This window comes from Apium graveolens, chromosome 3, assembly GCF_009905375.1.
Source record: "Apium graveolens cultivar Ventura chromosome 3, ASM990537v1, whole genome shotgun sequence".
Taxonomy (NCBI): domain Eukaryota; kingdom Viridiplantae; phylum Streptophyta; class Magnoliopsida; order Apiales; family Apiaceae; genus Apium; species Apium graveolens.
Genome location: NC_133649.1, coordinates 130,920,557 through 130,929,211, shown reverse-complemented (window position 1 = coordinate 130,929,211; position 8,655 = coordinate 130,920,557). Strand labels below are relative to the sequence as shown.

Genomic DNA, 8,655 nt, shown 5'->3' with positions numbered 1-8,655 from the left:
TGCTCCTTAGCTTCCTTCTTGCCTGGCACTTCAGTATCGCTTGGAAGCGTGTCAGGTCAATGATTCAGTGATGCATTAGAAATCTACCCAATCTGATTCTCCAAGGTCTTGATAGAAACAGCTCGGCTCTTGCACATGAGCCTCAACTCCTCCAATTCATATTTTTCATTAGCTTGCGGTAACTACTGAAGTTGAAGTTGTTGCCTAGGGGCATATTGCAATTGTTGAAAACCAGGAGGGTTATATTGCTTTGCTGTGTATGGCTGATAAGGTTGTCGCACCGCATTCTGATTGTTGCTCCAGCTGAAGTTGGGATGATTACGATTATTGGGATGATAAGTGCCTGGAGCTTGCTGCTGTGATCTCTGAAAGTTGCTCACAAATTTAGCTGATTCGCTAGAAGTAGCACACTGCTCAGTTTCATGTGCGCTAGCACAAAGTTCACAAACACTAGTGATTTGATTAACTACATAATTAGCCAAATAGTCCACTTTCATCGTCAAATCTTGAAGTTGAGCAGCTATAGCAGTAGTTGTATCCACTTCCAGAATTCCTACTACAATGTCTTGCAACATTCTTTGCGTAGGATTCTGGTATTCATTAGCTACCATGAGCTCAATCAACTCATAAGCTTCATTATAGCTTTTGGCCCAAAAGGCTCCACCAGACGCTGCATCTAGCATAGGTCTAGACTGTGCGCCCAAAACATTGTAGAAACATTTTATAATCATCCAATCATGCATGCCATGGTGTGGGTACTTCCTTAGCATCTCCTTATATCGACCCCAAGCCTCACACAGAGATTCTCCAGTTTGCTGTGCAAACTGAGTAAGAGCATTCCTGATTGCAGCAGTCTTCGCCATAGGAATGAATTTAGTGAGAAACTTTTGAGCAAGATCCTCCCATTTGGTGATAGAACCTGGTGGTAGAGAATGTAACCAACACTTTTCTTTATCCTTCAGAAAGAATGGGAAGAGTTGCAGCTTGATAGTATCTTCAGTCACCCCATTGAACTTGAAAATGTCACAACTCTCGATGAAATCCCTGATGTGCATGGTTGGGTCTTCTGTAGGAGAACCCCCAAACTGAACTGAGTTCTGTATCATCTGAATCGTGCTCGACTTTATCTCAAAAGTGTTAGCCGAGATGGCTGGTCTGATGATGCTCGACTGAATATCATTGATCTTAGGATGAGAATAGTCCATCAAAGCCTTAAAAATTTCTGCTTGATCTCCCATCACTACTAAAGCTGGTTCCTCGATTTTCTCTGCTTCTTCTACTTTCTCTTCATCTTCAAAAACTTCCCTTCGAATCACTACAGCTTCCTCCTCGGCTTGATCCAGAGTTCTCTTCCGAGCCCGCGAATGTGTATGCATACATGCTCGCTAGAGTACCTGAAACACGACAAGGAAAAGAGTAGGTAAGTAACAATGTCCGAGTCAATGAACTTTAACGATCACTGATGACAAACACATAAACTAAAAGTTAACACCGAGTCCCCGGCATCGGCGCCAAAAACTTGTTAGTCGCTAAACATGCGCTAAAATTCACGCAAGTATACGCGATCGCAAGTAATATAGAATTATTTCTAGTTCGTTCCCTCAGAGACTGGTTTAGGTTAACTTTGTCATTTTTGCACTTAGGCAACAATGATATGGCTATTATTCAATGCTAAGATGAATAACAATTTGGATTTTGATTATACTACAATTAATTATTGAGAATTATACTAGAGAACATTAACTAAGAGATTAAAGAGAGTTGAATAATATATGACACAAACATGGGATTCTAACTTCATTAAATACTTCATTCAATAGCCTTTTCGTTCTTAACCTTAACATGTAATGGTGATGACACTAATTAGATAACATGAAACTGATAAATGCCAACTTTTGTTGTACGAATATCATACTACCAGACATCCACAAAAGAGATAGAAGCTGAATAGATACCAATTATACTGAGACCCTATATGTCTATAGAATTTGAAAACATAACGGTTTAATGTACAAGTTATCTATCGTGATTACATAGGGCAAGTAAGATGGTTAAAGTTACATACGCATCATGCATATCAAATACATGAACCTATGCTAGCATGACAAGTTCTAAACCCTTAAATTCACTTTCGCTTCATTAAATATTAACACGCTATCTTATAAGTTCGCGACACTCATAAGACGAATAAGCACAACCAAAACTAGGTTATCATACAAATACCACACACTAAGGCATCAAAACAAATTAACTAAAAAATTCCATAAATAAATCCGCTAGAACCCCATGATAACGATTAGCCCATAATCGAACTCATCATCAATCTCGGTTCCGATGAAAGCATGGTATAATAAAGGTAGTCTTTATAAAACAAATAATATACAAAATATGTAATCCAGAGTATTAGGTTCAATAAAAACAAGAAACGAGCATCCAAGATTACAACTTAGAATAAAGATTCACAAGAATAAACTAGATCTTTTTTGCCTTCGTTGAATTGTGCTACAGGTCTTCTTGTCATCTTCTCCTCAAGCTCCGTTATGAAAATGTCTTTTTGTTGTCTTTAAATAGCTACCCAATTAATCCAAAAGCCCAGAAAAACAGTCTTCTAATTAAAACAGGAATCTGGAATCCCGACCTGGTGCGGCCGCGCGCTTCACCAGCGCGGGCGCGCTGACATTCTGCTTCTCTGGCGCGGGCGCGCGTAAGCACAGCGCGGGCGCGGCGGTCTTTTGGAAAAACTGAAATTGCCTTCTTTCCTTGCTGCAATGAGTTGGTCTTCACGAGCCTTTATTCCTTGGACACCATCCTAACACCATATTAGCATCTAATCAATGTTATTCGCCTGAATTCCAGATTAACGCTAGAAATGCAAAAATACTAGAAAATACATTAAAACACCAACAACTTGAGTACAAATACATCAATTCAAAGATTAATGGAGTGTTATAAAGTGCCATAAATGCCACTCAACAGGTAGCAATGATCAAATCTAAGTTAAAATCATCCCCCGTCTTCTCATTCCAATTCTCCGGCTCTGGCTCTCTCTCGGGCTGCTCAATCACCCTCTTAATCGCCTCAACACTATAATCCACAGTCAACCCCCTAACCACATAAAACCGTTCTTCTCCGCCTTAGCATTCGCGTAGAACTCGCGAACCACACTCATAGGTACCGCAATGGGTGCCTCATAAAAAGCAGTCCACCCCATCTCCACAATCATCTCTAGCAACTTACCATCCCTCTCCGATGGCAGAAAACCTCACTCCTTGGCTATGGGCTTCGAAAGCAGCTTTGCATACTCCGCCTCAGCCTCTGAAGTTAAAAACCTAGGCCTCACTCCACCCACGCTCGAAGAATCGGTAGTGTTGCTGCTAACTTGGGTTCGTTGTCTCTTGGGTGCCATTGAAAGTGATGGAGAAAATAGGAGTGTATAAGAGAGTTTTGTGTTTTAGAATTTGAGAAGTGATGGAGAAGCTTGTATATAAATGTGTGTATATAAAGGAATTATTGAGAGAATTAGTTATGGAAAAGAAGTGGGATTAATGAGAGTAATGGGGGTAATGGAATTGATTTGGAATAGAAATTATGGGAAGTGGAGGAGGGAAATTCGGGTAGAAATTGATTTTGTATTGAAGTCCCCGAAATTCTGTTGCTTTCCTCCATTTTTTATTTTTGACCATATGGGTACAGCGTGGCAGCCCTGCCTGGCAGCCAGGCCCGCCGTGTTACTGGAAATCTAGCGTGGCTGCCCCGCTTCTCAGCGCGGGCGCGCCATGCTTTTGTAGTTGAACTTGAATTTTTTTTCTCTTTCTGATTTTTTTTATAGTTTTCTCCTTCTTTTTTTCTTCCTATATCTACTAATGTACAAAAAACTTGGATTGCCTCCCAAGAAGTGCTTGCTTTACGTCGTTAGCTTGACGTAGAAACCTGAGATCAAGTTGATAATAAAATGGCACTAACCACCTCACGGTTTGCCATATCCCCATAGTAATGCTTCAACCTTTGTCCATTCACTTTGAACGCTTGACCTGGATCATTTTCGAAAATCTCCGCCGCTCCATGTGGAAACACAGTTTTGATAATAAATGGCCCTGACCACCTCGACTTCAACTTTCCAGGAAAAAGACGGAAACGAGAGTTGAGCAAAAGAACTTGTTATCCCGGCATAAATGATTTGAGCACTAGACCCCTATCATACCACCTCTTGACTTTCTCCTTATACACTTTGTTATTCTCATATGCTTGAAGCCGAAACTCGTCGAGTTCATTCCACTGAAGCATTCTTTTCTTACCTGTTGCATCCATATCCAGGTTCAACTTCTTCAAAGCCCAATACGCTTTATGCTCGAGCTCCACAGGCAAACGACATCCCTTACCATAAACCAACTGAAATGGCGACATACCAAGCGGAGTCTTGTATGCTATTCTATACACCCAGATAGCTTCATCTAGCTTCAAAGACTAGTCCTTCGTCGATGGACACACAACTTTCTCTATAATACGCTTGATCTCTCTGTTAGATACCTCATCTTGACCATTGGTCTGAGGATGGTAGGCTGTAGCAATGCGATGATTCACATTATATCTCTGCATCATAGCAGTGAACTTGCGATTGCAGAAATGTGATCCCTCTTCACTGATTATGACTCTTGAAGTCTCAAACCTTGTGAATATCTGCTTATGAAGAAAATTAAGCACTACCTTCGCATTATTTATCGGCAAAGCATCGACTTCAACCCATTTCGGGATATAATCAACAACCAACAAGATATACTGATTATTGCAAGATGAGACAAATGGCCCCATGAAGTCAATTTCCCAAACATCAAAGAGTTAAACCTCGAGAAGCACATTAAGAGGCATCTCATCCCTCTTAGACATATTACCCATACGCTGGCATCGATCACACTTCAAAACAAATTGATGCGCATCCTTAAACAATGTAGGCCAGAAAAATCCTTCTTGAAGGATAGCAGTTGCTGTCTTTTCTCCACCAAAGTGGCCTCTATACGCAGTCGAATGGCAATCTCGCAAGATCCCCCCCGCTTCGATGTAAAGAATACATCTCCTTATGATTTGGTCAGCTCATTGCCTAAATAAGAATGGTTCACCGCACATGTACCACTTTACCTCATGAAGAAACTTCTTCCTTTGAGCATAAGACAAGTCTAGAGGCATGATATTACTCACAAGGTAGTTCACAATGTCTGCGAATCACGGTTCTTCCTCTTGTACCCCAAACAACTGCTCATCAGGAAAAGACTCATTTATCAATGTCTTATCCTTTGAAGTTACGCTTGAATCTTCCAAATGAGAGAGATGATCAGCGACTTGATTCTCAGTGCCTTTCCTGTCCTTGATCTCTAACTCAAATTCTTGAAGTAAAAGAACCCATCGAATCAGTCTAGGCTTCGAGTCCTTCTTTGAGACGAGATATCGAATAGCAGCGTTATCAATGAAAACTGTCACCTTCATCCCAAGCAAATAAGATCGAAACTTCTCAAAACCGTAGATAATGGCTAAGAGTTCTTTCTCAGTAGTAGTATAGTTCAGTTGAGCACCATTGAGGGTATTACTAGCATAGTAGACCACATGAAATATGTTGTTCTTTCTATGCCCAAGAACTGCTCCAACTGCATAGTCACTTGCATCGCATATCATCTCAAAAAGTTCATCCCAATTAGTTGTAGTTATGACCGGTGCCGTGATCAAACTCTTCTTTAAGATCTCAAAAGCAGTAAGGCACTCATCATCAACTTAAAAGGAACATCTTTCTCTAGAAGATTGCACAAGGGTTTAAAATATTTGAGAAGTCCTTGATGAACCGCCTATAGAATCCCGCATGACCAAGAAAGCTGCAAACTCCCTTAACAGAAATTGGTGGAGGAAGGTTTTCGATAACCCCCACCTTGGCTTTGTCCACTTCCAGACCTTTACTAGAGACCTTGTGCCCAAGAATAATGCCCTGACGCACCATAAAATGACATTTTCCCAGTTGAGAACCAGATTGGTTTTAACACACCTTTTAAGAACGGCGCCAAGATTTTGCAAACACTCGTCAAAAGAATCACCAAACACAGAAAAATCATCCATGAACACCTCCACATTCTGACCAATCATGTCAGAGAAGATAGCCATCATGCATCTCTGAAATGTGGCAGGTGCTCCATACTACCCAAAAGAAACTCTTCTGAAGGCAAAAGTACCAAACGGAAAAGTGAAGGTAGTTTTTTCCTGATCTCCTGGAGCAATACAAATCAGATTACAACGCGAATAGCCATCCAGAAGACAGTAGTAATCATGCGCAACCAACCTGTCAAGCACCTGATCAATAAACGGAAGAGGGAAGTGATCCTTCCTTGTGGCTTTGTTCAACTTCCTATAATCCATGCAAACTCTCTACCCCGTGACTGTTCGAGTAGGAATGAGCTCAGTCTTTTCATTAGCAACCATGGTGATACCTCCTTTTTTCGGCATACACTGAACTAGACTCACCCAAAAACTGTCGAGAATGGGATAGATAATCCATGCATCTAGCCATTTGAGGATTTCTTGCTTCACAACTTCTTTCATGATCGGATTAAGCCTTCTCTATTGCCTAATAGTAGGCTTGCTACCTTCCTCTAGCAGAATTTTATGCATACAATAAAAAGGGTTGATTCCCTTGATATCTACTATAGTCTATCCAATTGCCGACTTGAACTCTCTCAGAATTCTTAGGAGCTTTTCCTCATCACTACCTTAAAGGTCAGATACAATAATAACAGGCAAAGTAGATGCATCACCTAGAAAAGAGTACCTTAAGTGTTCATGAAAGGGTTTAAGCTCAAGTATAGGAGCTTCCTCAATAGAAGGCTTGAGGCACTTTGGAGATTTGTTCAACTCCACCAATCCAAGAGATTCAAAAGGTATATCTAACCTTCGCTTCCAAAGAGAAGCGTTCAAATACTGCAACTGTTCATCACCTTCATCATCTTCACTATCTAAATTCCCCAACAAGGCCTTTTCTAAGACATCAGACCTTAACATTTGATCAAGTTCTGAAGTAACCACATAATCGACCAACTCCACCTTTAAGCACTCCTCGTTTTTAGTCGGGAATTTTATAGCATTAAAAACATTGAACGTCACATACTGATCCAACACTCGCATAGTAAGCTCACCCTTCTGCACATCAATCAAGGTCGGCCAGTAGCCGAGGATGGTATTTCCAAGATTATGGGAATCTTCTTATCCTCCTCGAAATCAAGAATTACAAAATCAGCAGGAGAAATGAGTTTATCAACCTTGACCAAGTCATCCTCCACAATGCCTCATGGATATGTAATAGAATGATCGGCCAACTGCAAGGTCATATAAGTAGGCTTTGGATCAGGTAAGTCCAACTTCTTGAATATTGACAAGGGCATCAAATTGATGCTAGCTCCCAAGTCACATAAGCATTTGTCAAATGACATTTTTCCAATGGTATAAGGAATGGTGAAGCTTCCAGGATCTTTAAGCTTCGGAGGCAACTTCTGTTACAACACATCACTGCATTCCTCCGTAAGAGCAACTGTCTCTAAGTCATCAAGCTTCACTTTTTGAGAGAGAATACCTTTCATAAACTTCGCATAACTGGGCATTTGTTTAAGAGCTTCAGCGAAAGGTATATTGATATAAAGTTTCTTGAACACCTCCAGAAACTTCTCAAACTGTTTATCCAGCTTTTTTTTCTGCAGCCTCTTAGGAAAAGGAGGTGGAGGATAGATCTGTTTCCCCCTTGTATTACCCTTAGGAGGAGTGTGTTCTACAGTAGTCTTCCTTGGTTCCACTTCTGCTTTCTTCTGCACTTCTTTTTCAGTCATAACTACTTCTTTCGAAACTTGAGAGTTTTCGGGATTTTCCACCTTCCCAGACCTCAATGTAACTGCCTTCACCTGCTCCTTAGCTTCCCTCTTTCCTGGCACTTCAATGTCACTAGGGAGTGTACCAGGTTGACAATTTAACAAGGCATTGACAATTTTCCCAATTTGATTCTCCAAGGTCTTGATAGAAACCACTTGGCTCTTGCACATGAGCCTCAACTCCTCCAATGCATATTTTTCATTAGATTGTTACAGCTGGAGTTGTTGTCTTGGTTCATATTACGATTGCTGAAAACCAGGAAGGTTGTATTGCTTCGCTGCATACTGCTGATAAGGCTGCTGAACCGCATTCTGAGTATTGCTCCAGCTGAAGTTAGGATGATTGCGGTTGTTGGGATGGTAGGTGGCTGGAACAGGCTGCTGAGACCTCTGAAAGTTGCTCACAAATTGAGCTGATTCACTAGAAATGGCACATTGCTCTGTCTCATGGGCACCAGCACAAAGCTCACATATATTAGTGATATGATTAACTCCATAATTAGCCAAAAAATCCACCTTCATCGTCAAAGCCTTAAGCTGAGCAGCTATAGCAGTAGCTGTATCTATCTCCAAAATTCCTGCTACCTTGCCCTGATGTAATCTCTGAGTTGGGTTCCGGTATTCATTTGCAGCCATCAGCTCAATCAATTTATAAGCTTCATCATAGCTTTTAGCCCATAAGGCTCCCCCTGATGTTGCATCAAGCACGGGTCTAGAAGTAGCACCCAATCCATTATAAAAGTAGTTAATAATCATCCAGTCAGGC

At 41.0% G+C, this 8,655-nt stretch overlaps 1 non-coding gene across 1 annotated transcript; it reads left to right on the top strand.

The window, feature by feature from the left end:
• Positions 1–741: 741 nt before the first annotated feature.
• LOC141716351 (small nucleolar RNA R71) lies at positions 742–848 on the top strand. Its single transcript, XR_012573063.1, has one exon. It is a non-coding gene; the product is annotated as a small nucleolar RNA R71 (small nucleolar RNA).
• The last annotated feature ends 7,807 nt before the right edge of the window (positions 849–8,655 follow it).